The following is a 26,069-nucleotide window of genomic DNA, read 5'->3' as shown; positions in this document are numbered from 1 at the left end:
TCAGTTCCACTTCATGTGATCCTATCAATCTACCTGTTCTTCTCTATTCCTGTAATTGTTCCCCATCCTTCATCCATCCTTCGTCCATCCTTCCACATCTACTTATTTGCTTACCCAGCTATTACTCCCATTCCCCCCTTCTTCTTCTGTCACAGAAATGCCCTCAGTATCCTTAGACCACTGCCAATAATCCGGAGAGTGGCTGAGGAAAGTTAGGGAGATAGAGAGGGGTAGAGAAAGAAAAGACTGACAAGCAAACTGTCTGAGCAGTGACAAAGGCTATCACTGTCAAAGACTCCTCACTGACCCGGCCCATCCATCAACACATTCCTCCTCAGAGATACAGAGGCGCACGGAAGGGAGCAGGGGAGAGATTAGAGTAGGAGAAAAGGAAAGCTAAGGAGATGAACCCACAATCTCTAATGATGTACCAAACACCCATAGGCAATGTCCTAAATGGCATGCACCCTATTCGCTACAGTATATACAATACACGAGAGCACCCAAAGTAAGCCCAGTTCACAACCTCAGCTGCAGCAAAAAAACGACATTTTGGATTAAAGAGAAGGGTACATTTGTGGCTTCACTTCACAAGAACTTTTCTATAGTAGCTGACAAATAAGACTGTCAGCACTTTGGACCAGATGCTGTCTCTTTTCTGTTTGTAGAGATAAACTTTGTATGTAGTTAAACGCATCATCTAATGGAAGACAAATTACAAACAGATGTACTTCTGGGTCGGATACGTTTGTTTGGTTGAAACTGCTTTTTATTCCTTTTTTATGATAATGACAATCCTTCCACAGCTGCGTCCTAGCTAACATCTGTTTTGAAAATCTAGAATAGGATAGTGTATACGTGAAATACATGGGCATATTGAATATAGCCTATGATTATAGTAAGATTACTGCAGGACTTGAAATGGTGCTTGAATATTTTTATTCCATTATACTAAGCATAAACCCGCAGAGAATGCATAAACACCAGATAATGAAAAGAAAACGTGGTTGTGATAATCCAACTGTGCAGACTCCATTTCATATAGAACAGACAAAACAACAGCAGCTAAACATCTACTTTTTTTAAGCATCACACATTTACAAAGTGTGATTAAGTAGAACATATCTGAATGTCAGTCATACCACAACATCTAATGCATTGATACCACCAGCTGACCATTTTCCAACATGGAGATCAATGTAATACTATTTAGTAAATGTGTCATGACTGTTGAAACAAATTTAATATTGAAAGAGATAAACAGGAAGTAAATATTAAATGCAAATGGCCAAAGTGTAGTCTATTAGTATTTGGATAGTGACACATTTTATGTTGTTTGGCTCTGCATTCTAGCACATTGGATTTGCAATGAAACAATGCATGGCAAAGAGGTTAAGGTGTGACTGTTTAATTTGCCAATTTAATCAGCTTAATTTGCCAATAGAACATCCATAAACTGTAAACTGTAGGAATTATAGCACTTTCTGTACAGTTGGCTGCGCAATAGTTTCTTTGCCATGTGTGTGTCATTCCATACACTCTTACTTGATAGTATGTGAACCCCTAGTGTAACTATATATTTTCTTTACTGTTCACCATGAAATCTTTTTTAAATCAGAACCAGTCTATTCATCTGACATAACAGATTTCTAGTTAACAATTCCATTTGTTGGTTAAGAGGAAATCATGTGTGTAGTAGAAAAACAAAATGAAAATGAATTAGAAAATCAAAAACAGAAATAAGTAAACCCCAAGCAGCACTGGTTCTATCAAGTAGGTAAATAGAATCAGCTGGGTAAATTATCGAGTTCAATGAACCAATCAAAATAAGAGTGATTAGGAAAGAGTTTGGTTGGGGATCTAATAAAGATAAGAAACCTGGTCAGCTTGCATTCACCCATACAGCCATGCCAAGAGAAAATAAGATCTCAGAGGACATCAGGTAGAGGTTTGTGATAGCACATCAGTCTGGGGAAGGCTATATAACCATTTCAAAAAGATTTGAGCTCCATCAGTCCAATGTGAGGCAAATAATTGACAAATGGTAGTATTTAACTTCACAGCAACTCAGCCAGACTTTCCAAAATGTAAGAGAAAAATAATAAATCAGGTAAATGTCAACCCAAGCAAAACATCTGTAGATTTGCAGACCTCCCTTTCTTCATCTCATGTTACTTTCACGCTTCAACAATAAGAACACTTAATCGACATGGCATTCATGGGACGGTTGCTAGGAAGAAGAATCTGCCGTCAAAAAAGAACCACACTACCATTCTACATTTTGCCAGAGACCACCTGGACAAACATGAAGGTTTCTGAAAGTCCATTCTCTGGATAGATAAGTTCCAAATTGACCTTTTTGGTCACAATCCAAACTGCTATGTTGGGTGAAACCAGTATATGGTGTTGGGAACGTCAACAACTGGGGCTGCTTTTCCTTCTTTGTACATGGTTGACTGTACAACATCAAGAGAAACATGGATTCTGATATATGCTAGGAGTTTCTTGAACATAACATCATGCCATCAGTGAAGGAGCTAAAGCTGGTCCAAAACAAGGTCTTGCAACAAGACAAAACCCAAAGCATTTAAGCAAACTAACAAAATAATTTTACCAAGAATAATTTACTCAGAAGAAAAAAGATTTGTGTTTTGGACTGACCAAGTCAAAATCCTAATCCAATCTAAATGCTGTGGCAGGACCTGAAGTGGACAGTTTATGCCAGATTCCCCTCAAACCTCATTCAGTTGTCTGAGTTCTGTAAGAAGTAGACATAAATCCCTAAGAAAATATGACTGATTAGTGGCTATATGAGACGTTTACTCCAAGTTAATGACGGTGCTACAAGACCTGAAAAGAAGGCATTCTAATATGTTGCACTCATTAATCTGAGCTTTTGTTAAATAAAGCAGTTTTGTTAAGTAAACAATTAAAATGCAGTGGGAATAGAAAGATACCCCCCTCACCCAGTATCCCTCAATTTCCAATTGAAAAGAAAATCCCAAAAAAACTCTGAAAATGAATTACAATTTAAACAGTAAAATACACTCAGAATTTTACCTATTACCTGTTCTGTTAAGAGAACACCAACCTTATAACCAACCACCCTCCAGATCACAAATCAAGCTAATTGGCTCCCCTGTATAACAACTGTGGTGACACTGATATTTCAGAATAACAGCAGTAGTGGTCACCTCTGTTTTGTATTGCAATTCAAAGCATAGAATCCAATAAGGGCGGAGAGGTACTTTAAAAAGATATACAAAATAAAGTTGTGGAAAGGAAAATGCCAGGAGGTGGATATAAAGCAATTTCAAAGGCTTTTTGTATCCCTTCGAGCACTGTGAAGACCCTTACTAAAAAGTGGAAGGTGTTTGGCACCACCCAGACCTTGCATAAATCCAAGCTATATAATCGGGCAGGGGAGCCTGTTCAAAGAGGCTATCAAGAAGACAAGGCAACTTTGAAGACGCCATAGGCCTTTATGGCCAAGACTGGTCAATATGTGCATGTGACCACAATATCACAAGCGCTCCACAAATCTGGCCCCTATGGGAGTGTGGCATGAAAAAATACTTGTAGAACACAAAGTCAACAGTGAAGAGGCGTCCTTGGCCTCCAAGGCAGAGTTGGGGGGAAAAAAGCCATATCTAAGACTGGCCAATGAAAAGAAAATATTAAGATGGGCAAAAGAACACACACCAAACAGCGGAAGAATGGAAGAAAGTGTTATGGAGAGAGCAATCGTGTTTGAGGTGTTTGAATCACAAAGAAGGAGATTCATGAGAAGCAGACCAAATGAAAAGATGTTGGAGGAGTGCTTGACACTATTAGGCAAGCATGGTGGAGGCAGTGTGATGGTGGTAAAGTAGGAGATGTGTACAGGTTAAAATGGATCTTAAAGAAGGAAGGCTATAAATAATTTGAAAATATAGTTGGACTGTATCTATGCATTCAACACTCACTAAGGGAAAGCAGGGTTGAGTTAGCGTATCAAATAGTTCCTTTACTCTCTCCCCACTAAAGGACATTGATAGAACTTAGTGAAATAACACCTATCTATGTGAAAAACGAATGTTCTGCCAAATTGAGAACAAAAAATTTGAGTACCCCAATTGATTGAGGTACATTCCAGCTTGTTGGCATGTGCAGTAATCTAAGAAATTTGTTGTTGTTGCCCTCTAAGTCAACTCAAATGTATTTATAAAGAAACTTCTTCAGCTCTGCACACTATTGCTTTATAGTAAAGCTACCAGCAATAATATCTTGACTGATGATATATATATCAGTCAAGATATATATATATTTGAAAAACTGTAAAGCCTAAGTTGAGATGTTCTCCAGTAATTATTAAATATATTTTCAAAAGTAGGTTAATGTTATACACTATGTGCCCAAAAGTATGTGGACACCCGACCATCAAACCGATTTATGAGCTTCTTGGACATCCAATTCAAAAACCATGGGCATTAATATTGAGTTGTCCCCCCTTTGCTGCTATCGTAACCACCACTCTCATATGAAGGCTTTCCACAAGATTTTGGAGTGTCTCTGTGGGAAGTTGTGCCCATTCAGCCAAAAGAGCATTTGTGAGGTCAGGCACTGATGATGGACGAAAAGGTCTGGATCGCAATCACCGTTCCAATTCATCCCAAGGGTGTTCAGCAAGATTGAGGTCAGGGCTCTGTGCAGGTCACTCAAGTTCTTCCACACCAACGTCTTCAAAACATGTCTTTATGGACCCCGCATTGTGCATAGGGACACATTCATGCTGGAATAGGAAAGGGCCTACTCCAAACTGTTGCTACAATGTTGTAAGCCCCCAATTGTCTAAAATGTATTTGTATCCTGTAGCATTAAGACAACCCTTCACTGGAACTAATGGGCCTAGCTAAAATCCTGAAACACAGCCCCAGACCATTATCCCTCTTCCACCAAAGTTTGCAGGAGGCACTACGCATTCCGGTAGGTAGCGTTCTCTCCGCTACACCCAGATTTGTCCATCAGACTACCAGATAGTAAAGCGTGATTCATCACACCAGAGAACACATTTCCACTGCTCCAGAGTCCAGTGCCGGCATGCTCTACACCACTCCAGCACATGTTGATGTAAGGCTTACATACAGCTGCTGGAAACCCAATTTGTGAACCTCCCAATGCACAGTTCTTGTGCTGATGTTGCATCCAGAGGCAATTTGGAAGTCTGTGGTGAGTGATGCAACAGATGATTATGTACTCGGCAGACTGTGAGTTGCATGGTCTACCATTTCATGGCTGGGCTGCTGTTACTCCTAGATGCTTCCACTTCACAATTATAGCACTTACAGTTGACCAGGACCGATATAGTATGGCAGAAATTTCACAAACTGACTTGCAGCAAAGGTGGCATCCTTTGACAGTGCCACATTTAAAGTCACTGAGTTCTTCAGTATGACCCATCATATTGCCAGTATTTATCTATGGAGATTTCATGGCTTTGTGTTGGATAACCAGATAACACAAAGCTGATGATCGCATCATTTCATTATAGCTTGTCATTATACAGCTGGGCTCAAAAGTTTGCATACCCTTGGAGAATTGGTAATATATGTAACATTTGTGTGAGCCGGCAATACACTATGTCTATTTCTTATGGGATTCCCATTCAACTGTAGGTCATAACAGAATGGCACAAGCATAAATCAAATTTGTCTTGGCAAAATGCCTCCAGGTCATGCAAAGTCTTTGGTCGTCTCACATGAACCGCACGTTTGAGATCTCCCCAGAATGGCTCGATGATATTAAGGTCAGGAGACTGTGATGTCCACTCCAGAACCTTCACCTTTTTCTGCAGTAACCACTGGAGGGTCAACTTGGCCTTTTGCTTATGGTCATTGTCGTGCTGGAAAGTCCAAGAGCGTCCCATGCACAGCTTTCGTGCAAAACAATGCAAATTGTCTGCCAGTATTTTCTGATAACATGCTGCATTCATCTTGCCATCAACTTTTTCAAGATTCCCCATGCTTGTAGAGCTCACACACCCCAAAACAACAGTGAGCCAACACCATTTTTCACAATGGGGATGGTATTCTGTTCACTATAGGCCTTGTTGACCCCTCTCCAAACATAGCGCTTATGGTTGTGAACCTAAAGCTCTATTTTAGTGTCATCACTTCCAATTAGTGTGCCATAAGCTATGAGGTGTGTCAAGGTGTCGTCGGGCATATTTTAACTGTGCTTTTTTGTGGCATTGGCGCACTAAAGGCAACCACACTGTCTTTTTCCAGAGCAGCCTGTATTTTTCCTGAGGTTACCTGAGGGTTTTTCTTTGTATCCCAAACAATTCCTCTGGCAGTTTTGGCTGAAATATTTCTTGGTCTACCTGACTTTGGCTTGGTATCAAGAGATATCAGAATTTTCCACTTCTTAATAAGTGAATGAACAGTACTGACTGGCATTTGCAAGGCTTTGGATGTGTTTTTATATCCTTTTCCATCTTTATAGTTCCATTACCTTGTTACGCAGGTCTTTTGACAGTTATTTTCTGCTCCCCATGGCTCATTATCTAGCCTGCTCAGTGCATCCACGTGAGAGCTAAGAAACCCATTGACTATTTATACACAGACACTAATTGCAATTAAAAAAGCCACAGTTGTGGGAAATTCACCTTTAATTTACATTTTCACCTGTGTGTGTCACCTTGTGAAAGACCAAACATTCAAGGGTATGTACACTTTTGTTCAGGGCCATTTGGGTGATTTCTGTTATCAATATATTTTAAAAAGGAGCCAAACAACTATGTGATAATAAATGGCTTCATATGATCACTATCCTAAAATAAAAACAGTTTATTTGCATGATCAGTCATATTTTCAAAATCAATACCAACATTTCACAATCTCTGCCAGGGTATGCAAACTTATGAGCAGAAATGTATACAGCTTTAAAATATAGACCTTAGAAGTCATAAGGACTAAGACTCAACAGGAGGCAGCTGCAAATGCTGGTTTTAATTTATTTAGCTACATAGCGACAGTGATGATCTATAAATGTAGTCTGAAATACAAGTATATTCACAAAGGTAGAAGTCATACTCTCTTTACAGTTAGAATTCAGTCAGGAAGTCGCAACTGACATCACAGCAGGTAGGTTGTCTTGATGTTCTATGACCGGAGGCCTGTTGTCTCAGACTTTAAACCCCTGCCCTAGTTCAATGGCAAAACATTTATATCAGCAGCATGGCTGGGGACTGTTAAACTGTTTTGTCATAACATTATAGATGGCATAAATGGCTAAGATGATTTGTAGGCTACTGCTGTTTCATTTGACATGAAACTGAACTAGAGTTTTTAATCCCAACGCTCAGCAAGGGTGTAACTAAATTCCTGTGTGTTTCTAGCAAGCTACACAAGCTAATGCTTTTGGTCAAAGGAACATCACTTCAACTAGTATAGCCTGCTTGGAACTCCATAAACTACATTTCTGTCTAAAGTATTGCATTTGATCTTCACAGGAGATAGAAATTCATGAAGTATGACCATTCAAGTAGATTTCAAAAATGTTAAGAAAATAAAACAGAATAATGCACGGTCAAATACCATTATTGTGTTTTACATAATACATTCTGTAGGTCAGAATTTCGAAAATTGACCTGAGACCCTTAAATAAAATCAAAAAATATTTACATGTATGTTATTTAACAGACACTTATAAAGAGTAACGTCTAGAAGCAATTTAAGTTAACTGCCTCGCTCAAGGGGAGAACAACAGATTCTTCACCTCTGTCTACATAAGGTCAAATGCTTTAAATGCTAGACTACAGAGGATATAAAAAGTCTACACACCCCTATTAAAATGCCTGGTTTTTGTGATGTAAAAGAATGTGACAAAGATAAATCATGTCAGAACTTTTTCCACTTTTAATGTGACCTATAATTTGTACAATTCAATAGAAAAACAAACTGAAATCTTCAAAGGGGAAAAATGAAAACCTTACAATAACCTGGTTGCATAAGTGTGCACACCCTTAAACTAATACTTTGTTGAAGCAACATTTGAGTTTATTACAGCACTCAGTCTTTTTGGGGAGGAGTCTATTATCATGGCACGTTGTTGACGTGGCAATATTTGCCCACTCTTCTTTGCAAAAGCGCTCCAAATCTGTCAGATTGCGAGGACATCTCCTGGGCACAGCCCTTTTCAGATCACCCCATAGATGTTCAATTGGATTCAGGTCTGGGCTCTGGCTGGGCCATTCCAAAACATTAATCTTCTTCTGGTGAAGCCATGCTTTTGTGGATTTGGATGTGTGCTTTGGGTCATTGTCGGGCTGAAAGGTGAACTTCCTCTTCATCTTCAGCTTTCTAACAGACGCCTGAAGGTTTTGTGACAAAATTGCCTGGTATTTGGAACTGTTCATAAGTTCTGACATGATTTATCTTTGTCTCATTCTTTTACATCACCAGAGCCTGGCATTTTAACAGTGCTGTGTAGACTTTTTATATTCACTCTATATACACGATATATACAGAATGATGACTTTCAGTATAGGCCTACCTTGTGAACATGAGTTAAGTTTGATCAAAATCTTTGTCTATCCTATCCGTCCGTACTTAATATTATATATTTTCTTATTCAGTAGTGATCTTATTTTTGATATATTTTTTGTAAGACATAGCCACATTTGTCTGTTTTATCTATTTTCATCAACAGGTGTACTTTTTCTGGCAATTCCATGTGCGGTTATGAGGATGGCAACATCAAATGTTACTTTCAAATCAGCTTATCTTACAAAGCATTCTGGTACAACATGTATCAAGTTTTGAAATGATTCCATGATACAATAAGCCCCTTGGTGAAGAGGAACAATAAAGTCTATAAAAGAAAATAATTGTTGTTAATTAGCTTGATCTAACTCTCAACATATGAGAAAAAAATAACCTTTAATTGAGTAAAAAAAGAAAACTGTCTTAATGAAAAAATATTTTCTTTCTTGAAACATGTTATGATTATTGGCAACCCCTGCATTTTGTATTTCATGCACCCACAACATTCTAAGACAACAGCACAGAGTCTTTTATAAAATTTGATGAGGTGGGAGAACACATTGCGAAGAATCTGTGACCATTCATCCATGCAAAATCTCTCCAGATACTTCTGAGTCCTTGGTCCTCGCATGTGGACTTTCCTTTCAGCACAGTCTTCAGGTTTTCAATGGGATTTAAGTCAAGAGACCAGGAGGGCCATTTTTGTTAGAATCTGAAGGAAGGCTTTGGATTATTGTCCTGTTAAAACTTTCTTTGAAATCTCTTTTAAGAGTCTATGATGCCATTTAATCTAACTAGGTTCCCATGGCATTTGGAAACCAACAAGAACGTCAAAGTGGGGATTAAGTTATTTTCTGCTTGACCATTCATATTTTCATGCCAAACATAACTCTAGTGTTTGCACCAGAAAGCATGATTTTTTTCTCCAGGTACTGACATTTATTTATTGATGAAAATAGAGGCTATCTTGTTGTTATCTAGATGACAGTTTAGTGCAGTTTTTGCACAAGATTCAACCAACTGCAAATCTAAAAATGTTGTGTTTGGAGAATCATCCTCTTCAATGTGCGATGGAGACACAATACACTTGGGTATTCTTCCAGGTCAGTTCGTTTCAGCTCCATCTAAATTATTACCCGAACATTGGATATTGATATTTTCATGCATGTAGCTTTAAAATGATGTATAGTCATTGCTTAATTTACAAAAAATCTTGTCTCATTTAATTTGTGTGTTCTCTGACCTTTCTCTCATTTATACTGTAGTGAAACAGGCTGTCATGGATGACTATCAAAAGAGTTCCTTATGATAAATGATAAAATACACTGATCACACAGCATCACACAGCACAAAGACATAACTTTTGAGTTAGCATGGTTTTTGGAATATTGACTGCAGGAATGTATAACAGAGCTTTTTCCAAATTTGATCTTCTTTTCTCAACCATAAGCCACCTAAAACATTGTTTTAGAGAGATTGGCAGTATGTCCAAATGGCCTCAAATCCACAGACCAGGTGTAACTACGCATGCCATGGACTTCTCCATGGGCAGGTTGAAGACTGAAAACACAGTGGGAGACCCAAAACGTTTTCTGCATTTGGGGCCGTACTCACAAAACATCTTAAGGCTAAAAGTAGCTCCTAAATAAATTTAGGAGTAACTCAAAAAAAAAAAAAAAAAAGCCTGTGTCAGTCCTAAATTTAGGACTCCTAAAAACCAGTCCACTAAAACCAGCTCCTAAATTTGGGAAATGTTAGAAGTAGTCAAGAGGATTCCTAAGTCACCAAATCACAAAAAATCCTAAAAGGGCTGCTGCCAGGAATTCACCTCATAATCATGTCGACATTTTAGAAACATTTAATGATACTGAGCTTATAACATCGCTTTAATCGTGAGGGTATTGTGATCATAATAAAGCTAGTCAGTGATGAAGTTACTTCACCAACAAACAGAAAGAACCCAATAACATTGGACATCAAGGTTGTGACAACTCTACGCTACTTGGCCACAGAGAAAATGCAGCTATGTAGCGAATGCAGACAAACTACGTATATCTCAGTCATCTGGCAGTGGAATATTACATCAAACAATAAATGCCCTCCCCAGACCCCATATTGTGTGACAAAAAATGTGGTTTCCTCATGATTTTTGCCAACAATAAAGAAACAAAGCCGACTTCATGGCCATAGCTCGACCACCCATTGTTGTTGGTGGTGGGACACATAATTGCATGAATTATTGCACCATCAAAAGATGAACACGCATCTTTACGAGCTGCCAGACTGCCAGGTAAGAGACTGACAATTAGCTGAACATATCTTGACTAGTCAATATATTATTCTTGGTTTCATGTTTAATCAGTGACACTTAGCCTACATTTTCATCTTAATATTTTAATTTCAATATGGCAACATAATACATTCTTCTACAGTATTGCTATGATCAATTCACTGACAGAGACCCTTCCCCTATGAGCCAATCACTGTGGGCATAGTAAGTAAACTTGTTCGTGGAACACAACATCATCCAGCATTATCCGGCACCTCAACAAAATGTTCTTGAGGTGCTACACAAGAAACGTGAGAAAATGAACAACTACAAACATCATTAAAGCAATAGCAGATATTTTTATTTTCTGGTTTTACTTTTTATTTTTCTTGACAACTACCCACCACAGCAATAGAGCTGCCCAACATGATGTCGACAAGATGTCACTGATGTTGACAAGAACCATTCATTCAAACCAGGGGTGGTGCTTAACTTCCCATGGGGGCAAGTAATGGGCCACTACTATTGCTACTTAATCTCTCATGTCAAATATACAAGCAGGCAATATTCATTTTCCAAAAAATTTTAAGAACTTTTATCGACCATGATGAACAGAAGCTTGTTATTAAGCTACAATAATTCATATTTGCTGTAAAAATACATTGTTGCAAGCTACAGTTCGAACTGGATTACCACTTTATTTTCTCTGTTTGTCACTTGACACTGCAACGCTTCTGCAGCTGTCATTGTAATGTTACATCAATCAGTCTTCTCATACTTCTGCTGCTCAAAAACTTTACTAAAGACAATTGTCAAGGGCACACTGTTTATTTAATTTAATCATGTATTGCTTTTCTTTCCTCTTCTAAGTGGCAGACATCTCCATTCCATTTTTGTTTTGTTACTTTAGCTAGCTATCTTTCTAAGCTGAGATATTTAGCTAATGAGCCTGTAAGATCTCTCGTTTGATCCCCATGGTTAAAGATTGGTCAATCCTAAAAATGCCCTATGGAATCATAGAACAAATGCAGATGTCTATTTAATGTCAATATACAAACCCGATTCCAAAAAAGTTGGGACACTGTATAATTGTGAATAAAAACAGAATGCAATGATGTGGAAATTTCAATATTTTATTCAGAATACAACATAGATGACATATCAAATGTTTAAACTGAGAAAATGTAGTTGATTTGTTTAAACTGGGAAAAATAAGTTGATTTTAAATTTCATGGCATCAACACATCTCAAAAAAGTTGGGACGAGGCCATGTTTACCACTGTGTGGCATCCCCTCTTCTTTTTATAACAGACTGCAAACGTCTAGGGACTGAGGAGACAAGTTGCTCAAGTTTATGAATAGGAATGTTGTCCCATTCTTATCAAATAAAAGCTTCTAGTTGTTCAACTGTCTTAGGTCTTCTTTGTCGCACCTTCCTCTTTATGGTGCGCCAAATGTTTTCTATGGGTGAAAGATCTGGACTGCAGGCTGGCCATTTCAGTACTCGGATCCTTCTTCTATGCAGTCATGACATTGTAATTGATGCAGTATGTGGTCTGGCATTGTCATGTTGGAAAATGCAAGGTCTTCCCTGAAAGAGACGACGTCTGGATGGGAGAATATGTTGTTCTAGAACTTGGATATAACTGTCAGCATTGATGGTGCCTTTCCAGATGTGTAGGCTGCCCATGCCACATGCACTCATGCAACCCCATACAATCAGAGATGCACGCTTGGGATTTCCTTGTCCTCTTTAGTCTGGATGACATGGCGTCCCAGTTTTCCAAAATGAACTTCAACATTTGATTCGTCTGACCACAGAACACTTTTCCACTTTGCCACAGTCCATTTTAAGTGATCCTTGGCTCAGAGAAAACGCCTGCGCTTCTGGATCCTGTTTAGATACGGCTTCTTTTTTGACCTATAGAGTTTTAGCCGGCAACGGCGAATGGCACGATGGATTGTGTTCACAGACAATGTTTTCTGGAAGTATTCCTAAGCTCATGTTGTGATTTCCATTACAATATCATTCCTGTATGTGATGCTGTGCCGTCTGAGGGCTCGAAGATCACGGGGATCCAGTATGATTTTCCGGCCTTGACCCCTTACGCACAGAGATTGTTCCAGATTCTCTGAATCTTTGGATTATATTATGCACTGTAGATGATGATAACTTCAAACTCTTTGCAATTTTTCTCTGAGAAACTCCTTTCTGATATTGCTCCACTATTTTTCGCCGCAGCATTGGGGGAATTGGTGATCCTCTGCCCATCTTGACTTCTGAGAGACACTGCCACTCTGAGAGGCTCTTTTTATACCCAATCATGTTGCCAATTGACATAATAAGTTGCAAATTGGTCCTCCAGCTGTTCCTTATCTGTACATTTAACTTTTTATGTCAATTGGCAACTTATTTGGAATGTATAGCTCTCATGAAATCCAAAATGAGCCAATATTTGGCATGACATTACAAAATGTCTCACTTTCAACATTCAATATGGTATCTATATTCTATTGTGAATGAAATATACGTTTATGAGATTTGTAAATTATTCCATTCCCTTTTACTCACAATTTGTACAGTGTCCCAACTTTTTTGGAGTCGGGTTTGTATATTTTACTTAAATATACAGGTGCTGGTCATAAAATTTGAATATCATCAAAAAGTTGAGTTATTTCAGTAATTCCATTCAAAAAGTGATACTTGTATAATGTATACATTCATTCCACACAGACTGATATATTTCAAGTGTTTATTTCTTTTAATTTTGATGATTATAACTGACAACTAATGACAAACCCAAATTCAGTATCTCAGAAAATATGAATATTGTGAAAAGGTTCAATATTGAAGACACCTGGTGCCACACTCTAATCAGCTAATTAGTCCAAATCACCTGCAAAGGCCTTTAAATGGTCTCTCAGTCTAGTTTTGTAGGCAACACAAGCATGGGGAAGACTGCTGACTTGACAGCTGTCCAAAAGACGACCATTGACACCTTGCACAAGGAGGGTAAGACACAAAAGGTCATAGCTAAAGAGGCTGGCTGTTCACAGAGCTCTGTGTCAAAGCACATTAATAGAGAGGTGAAGGGAAGGAAAAGATGTGGTAGAAGAAAATGTACAAGCAATAGGGATAACCGCACCCTGGAGAGGATTGTGAAACAAAACCCCTTCAAAAATGTGGGGGAGATTCACTGCATCTGGAGTGGACTGCATCTGGAGTCAGTGCTTCAAGAACCACCACACACAGACATATGCAAGATATGGGTTTTAGCTGTCGCATTCTTTGTGTCAAGCCACTCTTGAACAAGACACAGCATCAGAAGTGTCTTGCCTGGGCTAAAGACAAAAAGGACAGGACTCCTGCTGAGTTATGTTCTCTGATTAAAGTACATTTTGCATTTCCTTTGGAAATCAAGGTCCCAGAGTCTGGAGGAAGAGGGGAGAGGCACAGAATCCATGTTGCTTGAAGTCCAGTGTAAAGTTTCCACAGTCAGTGATGGTTTGGGGTGCCATGTCATCTGCTGGTGTTGGTCCACTGTGTTTTCTGAGGTCCAAGGTCAACGCAGCCGTCTACCAGGAAGCTTTAAAGCACTTCATGCTTCCTGCTGCTGACCAACTTTAAGCAGATTTCATTTTCCAACATGACTTGGCACCTGCACACAGTGCCAAAGCTACCAGAACCTGGTTTAAGGACCATGGTATCCCTGTTCTTAATTGGCCAGCAAACTCACCTGACCTTAACCCTATAGAAAATCTATGGGGTATTCTGAAGAGGAAGATGCGATATGCCTACAATGCAGAAGAGTTGAAGGCCACTATCAGAGCAACCTGGGATCTCATAACACCTGAACAGTGCCACTGACTGATCGACTCCATGCCACGCCGCATTGCTGCAGTAATTCAGGCAAAAGGAGCCTCAACTAAGTATTGAGTGCTGTACATGCTCATACTTTTTTCATTAGTTGTCAGTTATAATCGTCACAATTAAAAGAAATAAATGAAATATATCAGTCTGTGTGTAATGAATGAATATAATATACAAGTTTCACTTTTTGAATGGAATTACTCAAATAAATCAACTTTTTGATGATATTCTAATTTTATGACCAGCACCTGTATAGTATATAGCAACTCAACCACAAATAAATGCATGACATAATTGTATTCCGTTTGCAAAAAATATAGAAAATATAGAACATTTGGTGGCTGGTGCTACGTCAGCTAGTCATCTAACTTGGGCAACCAAGCCCTGGAACCTCAGCTGTCCATCCAATGACATCCTTATGTGGCGAGGGTATAGAAGAACTTGTCTCAAGCCACATGCATACAATTGTTTCATTGCATTAGAGTACTCCAGTCTTTGTTTGGTGATCTCCAAATCATTACATTTGTATATATCACAATGTGTGTCCATGCTATTCTAGCACATTGTGGAAACCTTTTGTGGCTCAATCTGTTAGAGCACCACATTACCAACAGCAAAGATGAAGGCTTGAATCCTACTGAGGTCACCCTAATCTGGGGCCATAGGGTGGGGATTCAGTACTATTCAATCTGAGCATAGTAGGCAAAACAATGTATATATATATATACACAGCGGGGAGAACAAGTATTTGATACTCTGCTGATTTTGCAGGTTTACCTACTTACAAAGCATGTAGAGGTCTGTAATTAGTTACATAGGTACACGTCAACTGTGAGAGATGGAATAAAAAAAAAACAATATCCAGAAAATCACAATTTTTAAATAATTAATTTGCATTTTATTGCACGACACAAGTATTTGATCACCTACCAACCAGTAAGAATTCCGGCTCTCACAGACCTGTTAGTTTTTCTTTAAGAAGCCCTCCTGTATTAACTGCACCAGTTTGAACTCGTTACCTGTATAAAAGACACCACACACTCAATCAAACAGACTCCAACCTCTTCACAATGGCCAAGACCAGAGAGCTGTGTAAGGACATCAGGGATACAATTGTAGACCTGCACAAGGCTGGGCTATAGGACAATAAGCAAGCAGCTTTGTGAGAAGGCAACAACTGTTGGCGCAATTATTAGAAAAGACGTTCAAGATGAGGGTCAATCTCCCTCGGTCTGGGGCTCCTTGCAAGATCTCACCTCATGGGGCATCAATGCTCATGAGGAAGGTAAGGGATCAGCCCAGAACTACATGGCTGATGAGACAAAAATAGAGGTTTTTGGTCTATACTCCACTCGCCATGTTTGGAGGAAGAAGAAGGATGAGTACAAACCCAAGAACACCATCCCAACCGTGAAGCATGGAGGTGGAAACATTCTTTTCGATGCTTTTCTGCAAAGGGGACAGGACGACTGCACCGTATTGAGGGGAGGATGGATGGGGCCATTTATCGCAAGATATTGGCCAACAACCTCCTTCCCTCAGTAAGAGCATTGAAGATGGGTCGTGGCTGGGTCTTCCAGCATGACAACGACCCGAAACAAACAGCCAGGTCAACTAAGGAGTGGCTCCGTAAGAAGCATCTCAAGGTCCTGGAGTGGCCTAGCCAGTCTCCAGACCTGATCCCAATAGAAAATATTTGGAGGGAGCTGAAATTCTATTGCCCAGCGACAGCCCCGAAACCTGAAGGATCTGGAGAAGGTCTGTATGGAGGAGTGGGCCAAAATCCCTGCTGCAGTGTGTGCAAACCTGGTCAAGAACTACAGGAAATGTATGATCTCTGTAATTGCAAACAAAGGTGTCTGTACCAAATATTAAGTTCTTCTTTTCTGATGTATCAAATACTTATGGCATGCAATAAAATGCAAATTAATTACTTAAAAATCATACACTGTGATATTCTGGATTTTTGTTTTAGTTTCCGTCACTCACAGTTGAAGAGTACCTATGATAAAGATTAAAGACTTCTACATGCTTGGTAGGTGGGTAAACCTGCAAAATCAGCAGTGCATCAAATACTTGTTCTCCCCAATGTGTATATACAGCATACTAACCAAAGAAATGATCAATTTTGAACAATAAGATTAGTGATAGTAAGCAGTGATTTTACAATAGAGAAGAAAATCTTATCAAATGTTATGCAAGTACTTATACATAACATATAAATAATGTATTTTAATATGAAATAATTAGATTTTGTGTGTTCTACTCAGTAAGTGTAAAATGTGCTTAAACTCTGTAGTTTTGTGTTTTCATTTTAAGATTTGTGGAAAAATTACCATCTACTTAATATAGTACCAAAGCATGAAAAGCAAAATATTAAATATAATTACATTTCTATATTCAAACTCATTAAATCTAGTTGTATAAATATGTTTATAGGAATAGACACAAACCAAGATTATCAGTAGATCTTTTTACAACGTTTTGTCAATATTTTAGGGAACCTGAAAGTAAATGTTTTACCGGTCAGGAAACATATGGCTTGGTTCCCACAACTACTACTTATTGGAGAAAAAAAGGTTCATCAACTATTGTACAACGGCTGCAAAGTACAATAGGAGAAGCATAAAACCAACAGCATAGGGATGGATAGAAACAAAGTCCTTTGGCCTGGTAAACTGAAGTATTGCTTATTATTTATAATCTGTTCTGATTACATAGTGTGTCTTGAATTCATTAAACTACAAAGAATGAAGCTATCTAGCTACTAAGCAAATTGAGAGAACAAACCATTTAACTGTAAGTTTTCTACCCTGTAGCTCAATTCAGATTATTAGCTAAATAGCATTATTATTTAGTTGTTAGTTCATTTTGTTCAATTGATTAATCAGGTGACTCCAAATAATTCCAGGTGGCGTTTCCAATTGGAATGTACTCTATTGCCAGTTTGATGACATTGTGATTGAATGACCATGACAACACTGGGATAATGTACATATGCAAATTCACATAGAATTTCAAGATTTTTTTTTCACACTGGTTGAACATACAATGATGGTTACTTTCGTAACCCCAGTTCTATGAGTGGAGCGTCGCCCATAGGGGCTTCGTTCCTATTGGTGGAGCCCTTACTCAAAATTGGCTTTACATTTCACATTTAAGTTATTTAGCAGACACTTATATCCAGTTTGACTTAAAATAGTGAGTGATCGATTTTCATCCTATTGGCCCCCTGTAGAAATCAAAGCCCTAACCTGGTGTTGTAAGAGCCATGCCCTATCAATTGAGCTTTAGAGCAGGGATGCAGGAGAGAGCAGAATAAAGAAGAGTACAGAATAGAGGAGAGGTTAGAACCAGAGTATTTGTGAAGGCGGCTTGGATACGAGATAGAAAAACAAAGGACATCTAGGTTAAAAGACATGCATGGTTGCTTCTCAAAGGGTCTGTGTACTGTGCTGGCTTTATTTTATAGCCCAACCCGGTCTGTCCATGACTGAAAGACTGCCTGCCTGTCAGGAGGTTCCTGTAGAGACTATTTATAATCCCTGTCCCTAGGCGTTGAACTGTTATAAGTTAATAAGGGCTATGCTATGCTTTTTTAATCATATGTTAATTGGTCAATTCTAGGCATGACAGAGTGTAATTACAATAAAAAACTTTGTATGTGGACAACTTGGTATGCAGCACTAAACTTACAAAACAATATACTTGAGACAAAAGACATTTCATCAGGAATATCCTGCTAAAAATAAATACTTGCACCAGCAAAACTATAAAGTATATATATATATATATATATATATATATATATATATATATATATATATATATATATATATATATATATATATATATATATATATATATATATATATATTTTAAGTATGGAGAATAACAGTATTTTTCTTGCTGATACAGGCACAATAATTTCCCAATAATTAGCCCATTGTAAGGAGTAAGAATTGCTCTACTGACTTAAATTAGCCATTGTTCAAAACCTCATTTGTTTAACAGATATGTAAGTAGTGTTAGTAGTGTTAGTAGTTCAAAGAGTCAGAAAAAGCTGTCAGGAACCTGCTTTTAGATTTATTGAAATATTGTATATGGAAATATATTAAATAAATCACCAAACGTTTAATTTGGGGGGCCTATATATTATTTTATATTAATTTACTGAAAATCTGCAGTTTAACATTATTTATTACATGATTTGGGTAGACTGTTTATTGATAATGTTTCCCCTTAGTACTGTTTTGCCCAGATTTCGTTTTCTTCAATTGGTTTTCCAGGTTTTAGATTTTTTTTGGTCCTCAGATTTTTTGCCTAATCACACATTTGATGTTGCAAGGCCAAAACAACACTTCTTGGTTAAATGGTGTTCTCCTTAAAACTCAATAGCGCAACTAGCAAGAAAGTGCTGTTTTGGCAAAAGGTGTTTCTGTATTGCAAACAGTGTTGATGTATTTTTGTGACACAAAACGCAAACAGGCATTAGACCACTTCAGAAAGTTAGAGGGTGTTGCATGAAATTGATGTTGGAAGAACTGGTTAAATTGAACTACCGTACCCTAAAACTGTCGTAGTCTGTGAGCTGCTGCTCCATTGGGCAAGTGCTAGTGATGGGTCGTTTGCGAACAAACAGCTCCTTTTGAATGGGTCCTTTCGGTGAACGTTGGGAACCGAATTTGTGAAAGGAGACGTTCATTTGGGGCATAGATTTCCTTAATATATTTTTTTTTTCAAACTGTGATTATTCGCAGACTAGTTACAAAATGATTCACACAAAAAAGGCGTGTGCTTAATGCATTTTTTCCCTCCAGTTTTGTAACAACGTCAGTTAACGATCTAATAATTAGTGCAAGTAACATAACTATGGTAGTCTACAGATATTATTGTTTATGGTTCTGGGCGTATTTGTAGGTATTTAAAACAAAAGATCCATTCGGAAGCCGAAGGAACTGGTTTTATAACGTTAACAGAGCCAAAAGAGTCAGAACAGCACAAGACTTGGAGTGCCCATATCTCGTTCTTTGACCTTGCTGCCAGATATTCTTTTAAACTTGGGTGTGGTGCATGCGTATTCGTGTATGTGTATGCAGGCTGCTGCTTCGCATGCTTTTCTTCCTCATGCATCCCCTCTATCAGGCCTGGCTGTTGTTTCGTTCTTATTGCTATTGTTGCGGATTTAGTAAAATAAATCACAAGTATTTGACAAACATGGGGTACTCACATGAAATTATTACTATTAAGTTCCATAATGGTTAAGGATTTGGGTTTAAACAGAAAAAAGTAGCATTACAGTTACACTTGCGCATTACGTAATGTTTGCTGTGAAATAATGTGTATTTGTTTTCATATTTGCATACTTTTTTTGTGTTAAACAAAAGTAGTAGCCAATGTAGCCCTACAGCATGTTCAAAGGGTGCCCACTTGTAACATAGAACACACTGTTGCTCCACATGCACTGTACCATGCTCTACTTGAGTGAGAGGGTCGCATTGACAGACAATTCAACACGACATCATGGAAGCAGTTATTTCACAAAATAATTATAGCAATAATAAATTGTGCCTATGAAATAAAAAATACTAGAATCTGAGCTGTAGCTCGAGGCTTAGGCATTCTCCATCTACAATACACTTCCACAACGCCCTAGCAAGCTGTATCCAAAGCCCACTAGCAGTTAAGCACTCACTGTTGCACTTTGTGAAATACGCATGTTCCTATCATCGTCACTATTAGCCGACAGTTTCCTGAATTATTTTGTGAAATTTTTAATTGTTTGTTCATGCCTTTCATATATTTTAAGTATTCACATGGCAAAGCGTCTCACCATTAATGATATTTAGAACAGGCGAGAGAGAGAGGAACATGGGGCTTTACATAGACATTTGCACAGTTCCATAGTGGAGATACGAGAAACACGCTCACCCGTTGTTTTAGGAATCTTTTTTTTTAATGTAATGCTCTGTAAATCTGTCTTCCCATGAAGAGGATTTAGTGTCTGTAGACACCCCCTACAGTATGAACATGGAAGTAACATTTTAATTATTTCCTTTATCCCCAAGTCACACACGCTTTCACACTTTCTCCCCTGCCAAAATGTAATAAATATTTGTCTCTAAATGTAATGCCAATTTTCAATCTCTATGATTTTGAATTAAGCGCTTATTTATATTTGTTATGTATTCAAACACGCATACACTGTTGCATTCACACACCCAGAGATTACTTTCAATTGCGTCTCTCTCTCTGATCTTAAAGCACATTGAACCGAAACAAATAGGAGATCTCTTGGCGCCTGCCAATAGTCTTCTCTCCCTTTCCGCCTTTCGACCACTATCTGCTGTTGAACGCTTCATTTATCCCTACATACAGGGAGGGAGAATAGGTTCTGACATTTTTGCATTCACTTACATCACGAGGGACGTAGAGGATCGACAATTTCCCAAAAAGCATTTGGAGGACAATAATAAAAACACACAGTTTACTTTAGGCAATTGTATTGTTGTAGTCTGTTATGTATTCTGGCTATGGTATAGAACTAAAGGAAAGGTTGTGCAGATACAGAAGCGTCAGCTGTACATCACATGCTCACCCTTAAGCGTTCAGTGACTACTGATCCGCGAAGCTGAGGGAACCAACTGCCATTATAATGAACCACAATGTATTCAATCATATTTTCATTGCATTCCAGATCACTGTACAGTAAGTTATGGTTGAATTAATTAACACAAAAAAAAAACATTACATTTAGAAAATGTATATAGGATTGCCTATGTTGTTTTCGAAAATTGTGTCACCAAGGACTATTGCCATTGAACAATTATGCAAATAAGAAAAGTTTAGAGTTACAAAGTCAAGCTTAGAGCGTCATCAATTGACTTTGCAACCCTCGATTTATGAAATCAGACAGAACCTACTTTCAAATGCAAAGACAATTGACTTGTGGAAGAGGACTTGAGAAGACATATAGAAACACCACCGAGGTATTCCTTAACTACATTAACAATACAAACAATAGCTTAATCAATGTAAACATAAAATATGCACAAGAAAGGCATCTTCAAATCCATGTCAAACCCCCATTTGCCATATATGCTGGAATGTCCCTTTGAATTCCTCATAAAAACAAAGACCAGGTGTTTGAAAAACTGATGAAATCACACTAAATATTTGGTGGGGCTGCACTTGCTATCTAGCTCGTCGGAGGATTTAATTATAGATACCTTGGACAGCGACTATCGTCTTCGAGACCGCCGCCGACGAGTGCGCTCGGAGTTGAACGCTGTTATTCCCGGATCGCGTCCGTTGAACATGTTGATACTGCCTTAATCCAAACTGGGACCAGTGAAAGCTCGTTTTAACAACTTAATCTCGACTTGTTCTCCATTTTCAAAGATTTAGAGCTTATTGTAATCGATTTGGGGAGTCTACAAATGAAAGGTGAACAATCACTGGTGTGTTTAAAATAAGTTAGTGCTTTTCTCTAATTTGCCTTCGCTAAACTGCAAAAGAACAGCTCGCATTTACAGATTTAATTTGTCTACTCTTATCAACGAGACGTATCTGAAAACCATGGTGCTGCAATATAATTTTAATACAAATGTTTCGTTATTAAAAACAGTCTTTTCTTCTGGCGAAAATGCGACCATCAGATTTAATGTCGAATTAATATAACAATGTTATTAAATATATGGCACGTTCGATATAAAATCACAATAAATTGTTCACTTCGATGTGTCTATAAGTTAAATTAAAATGATATTTACCTTGAAAAAGTTAACAGTTGCATTAAAGCATAGCCTATCTTCTGTGCTCCAAGCTCAAATTCTTTCAAAAGACAATCGAAAATTCCATGAGCAAAATAAGTTCGTGATAGGCCTATTTATAATTTCAAGCGGACGTATGTCTAATGTAGTCTGAAGAAAGGAAAAAGTCTGAGAGACAGCGATTCAAAACCGCCTATTCCAAAGTTCCAATGCGTAAAATGAATACAAATCCAGACGTTATTGGGTTTCACAGTAGGCTTGCGTCGATTCAGAATCAAAGGTCCCCCTAATATTTCTGTAGAGATGCTCTTAAAATGTATATTTTTACTCCCAATATACTGTACAAGCCTTGTCACCAAGATATTCTCCAATGTTGATTGCTTCGTGTGGATGGTGAAGACTAAGGTCTAAGAAAGCGTAAAATTAGGATAGCTCATCTTGTGTTGTGTTCATTCCAGTGTGCGCGTTTAGGGAGCATCCAGCGTCCCTCCCAGCTTCGGAGTGTCCTTGCCAGTGTGTCTGCGGTCCGAGCGCAGGACTGGATTCTGTCTTTGAAGCCCTGGGGTTCGTCACAAAACCCAGCAGCCCCCCCTTCTGGAGCTGGAGTCGAAGCAATGCGTGGGTCACACTGAAATGAACGAGCCACAGCAAATAGGGAAGGAGTGAAAAATGTGAGAAAAAAAGAGAGGTGGCGCATTAATGGGAATTCTTTATACAGTTAAAATGTAAAATTTTTTTAATTTACTCATGAATTGCCTAATACGTTTTGTAAAATCATGATTTATAGCCTTAAGTATTTTGGATAAAATTACTGATGGCATGTTAAACAAAGATGATTTCCTTACTAGGGCAATTGCAAAAGTCAAAGTTGAACTCAGCTAAGGTAACCACTGTCCCATTACTCAACATCTGCTTCAGATGAGGGGAGGGATTATGTAAATGCTGTAATCTTATTTTATAAAAAAAGTATTGTCAGCTCAACCTAAACTCTCTGTAGTATTATATCTGACCATCATATTATTACCTTCTTGCATAAACAAAGAGGAATAGTAGGTAGTAGTCTTGTACTGCAGTTGGGTCACACAAGTAGCTTAAGAAATATACTCCACAAGCAATCCTCTATATGCTGACAGTCCACATAGATTCAAAAACCCCAAGGGCTTTGGGTTTTCACTCCTAAATGTACAGAATTTGTTGAAAACTGATTTTATTATAATTTTGGAATTTCAGTCAATTCAAGACTTATTTTATTTGTTTTATCTGAAACTTAGTTAGACTATATCAGTGTCTCCCAATCTTTTTTAGTTACTGTACCCCCAAAATGTTTTTGCACTGCTTTCAGTACCCCTGAAGTACCCCCTCATGCTAATTTCACTAGTAAGTCTATGGTGTCATGAGTGTTTTCAAGTACCCCCTGTGGAGAGGCCAAGTACCCCCAGGGGTCCTAGTACCCCTGGTTGGGAACCACTGCACTATATGGCCGAAAGTATGTGGAAACCTGACCATCGCACCCAAGATTTTGGAGTGTCTCTGGGAGTTTGTGCCCATTCAGCGAAAATAGCATTTTTGATGTGAGGCAGTAATGTTGGACGAGAAGGCCTGGCTTGCAATTCCATCCATCCATCTTCTCCCGCTTATCCGGGGCCGGGTCGCGGGGGCAGCAGTCTAAGCAGGGATGCCCAGACTTCCCTCTCCCCAGACACTTCCTCTAGCTCTTCCGGGGGGACACCGAGGCGTTCCCAGGCCAGCCGGGAGACATAGTCCCTCCAGCGTGTCCTAGGTCTTCCCCGGGGTCTCTTCCCGGTGGGACGGGACCGGAACACCTTCCCAGGAAGGCGTTCCGGAGGCATCCGAAAAAGATGCCCAAGCCACCTCAGCTGACCCCTCTCGATGTGGAGGAGCAGCGGCTCTACTCTGAGCTCCTCCCGGGTGACCGAGCTTCTCACCCTATCTCTAAGGGATCGCCCAGCCACCCTGCGGAGAAAGCTCATTTCGGCCGCCTGTATCCGGGATCTTGTCCTTTCGGTCATGACCCAAAGCTCATGACCATAGGTGAGAGTAGGAACGTAGATTGACTGGTAAATCGAGAGCTTCGCCTTGCGGCTCAGCTCTTTCTTCACCACGACAGACCGATACATCGACTGCATTACTGCAGAAGCTGCACCGATCCGTCTGTCAATCTCCCGTTCCATCCTTCCCTCACTCGTGAACAAGACCCCTAGATACTTAAACTCCTCCACTTGAGGCAGGCACTCTCCACCAACCTGAAGTGGGCAAGCCACCCTTTTCCGACTGAGGACCATGGCCTCAGATTTGGAGGTACTGATTTTCATCCCCACCGCTTCACACTCGGCTGCAAACCATCCCAGTGCATGCTGAAGGTCCTGGTTAGAAGGGGCCAACACGACAACATCATCTGCAAAGAGCAGAGACGAAATCGTGTGGTCCCCAAACCTGACACCCTCCGGCCCCTGGCTGCGCCTAGAAATTCTGTCCATAAAAATTACGAACAGAACCGGTGACAAAGGGCAGCCCTGCCGGAGTCCAACATGCACTGGGAACAAGTCTGACTTACTGCCAGCAATGCGGACTAAGCTCCTGCTTCGGTTGTACAGGGACCTGACAGCCCTTAGCAAAGGACCCAGGACCCCATATTCCCCAAGCACCCTCCACAAGATGCCGCGAGGGACACAGTCGAATGCTTTCTCCAAATCCACAAAACACATGTGGATTGGTTGGGCAAACTCCCATGAACCCTCCAACACCCCGTAGAGGGTATAGAGCTGGTCCAGTGTTCCACGGCCCGGACGAAAACCACACTGTTCCTCCTGAATCCGAGGTTCTACTATCGGCCGTATTCTCCTCTCCAGAACCCTGGCATAGACTTTCCCGGGGAGGCTGAGAAGTGTGATCCCCCTATAGTTGGAACACACCCTCCGGTCCCCCTTCTTAAAAAGAGGGACCACCACCCCGGTCTGCCATCCAAGAGGCACTGTCCCCGACCGCCACGCGATGTTGCACAGGCGTGTCAACCAAGACAGCCCCACAACATCCAGAGACTTGAGGTACTCAGGGCGGATCTCATCCACCCCCGGTGCCTTGCCACCGAGGAGTTTCTTGACCACCTCAGTGACTTAAGCCCGGGTGATGGACGAGTCCACCTCTGAGCCCTCATCCTCTGCTTCCTCAATGGAAGACGTGTCAGCGGGATTGAGGAGATCCTCGAAGTACTCCTTCCACCGCCCGACGACATCCTCAGTTGAGGTCAACAGCTGTCCACCTCTACTGTAAACAGCGTTGGTAGGGCACTGTTTCCCTCTCCTGAGGCGCCGGATGGTTTGCCAGAATCTCTTCGGGGCCAGCCGATAGTCCTTCTCCATGGCCTCACCGAACTCCTCCCAGGCCCGAGTTTTTGCCTCCACAACCACCCGGGCTGCAGCACGCTTGGCCTGTCGGTACCCGTCAGCTGCCTCAGGAGTCCCACAAGCCAACCAGGCCTGATAGGACTCCTTCTTCAGCTTGACGGCATCCCTTACTTCCGGTGTCCACCACCGGGTTCGGGGATTGCCGCCTCGACAGGCACCGGAGACCTTACGGCCACAGCTCCGAGCGGCCGCTTCGACAATGGCGGT

At 39.8% G+C, this 26,069-nt stretch overlaps 1 protein-coding gene across 9 annotated transcripts in view; it reads right to left on the bottom strand.

Moving 5' to 3' along the window:
• Nucleotides 1-22,991, bottom strand: part of adgrb1a (adhesion G protein-coupled receptor B1a) — a 180,815-nt gene extending 157,824 nt beyond the window's left edge. For 8 of the 9 annotated variants that reach the window (XR_002195786.2, XR_002195787.2, XM_020041470.3 and 5 more), the window contains exon 1: nt 22,438-22,991. The gene's annotated coding sequence lies outside the window, so the exon portion shown is untranslated. Of the gene's footprint in view, nt 1-21,894; nt 22,007-22,437 lie in introns of all 9 variants that reach the window. The other variant, XM_034289044.1, reaches the window with a different exon arrangement.
• Between the last annotated feature and the right edge of the window lie 3,078 nt (nt 22,992-26,069).

The sequence above is a fragment of the Esox lucius genome, chromosome 20 (genome assembly GCF_011004845.1).
Source record: "Esox lucius isolate fEsoLuc1 chromosome 20, fEsoLuc1.pri, whole genome shotgun sequence".
Taxonomy (NCBI): domain Eukaryota; kingdom Metazoa; phylum Chordata; class Actinopteri; order Esociformes; family Esocidae; genus Esox; species Esox lucius.
The sequence above is the reverse complement of the archived record's forward strand: the minus strand, read 5'-3'. Positions and strand labels throughout refer to the sequence as shown.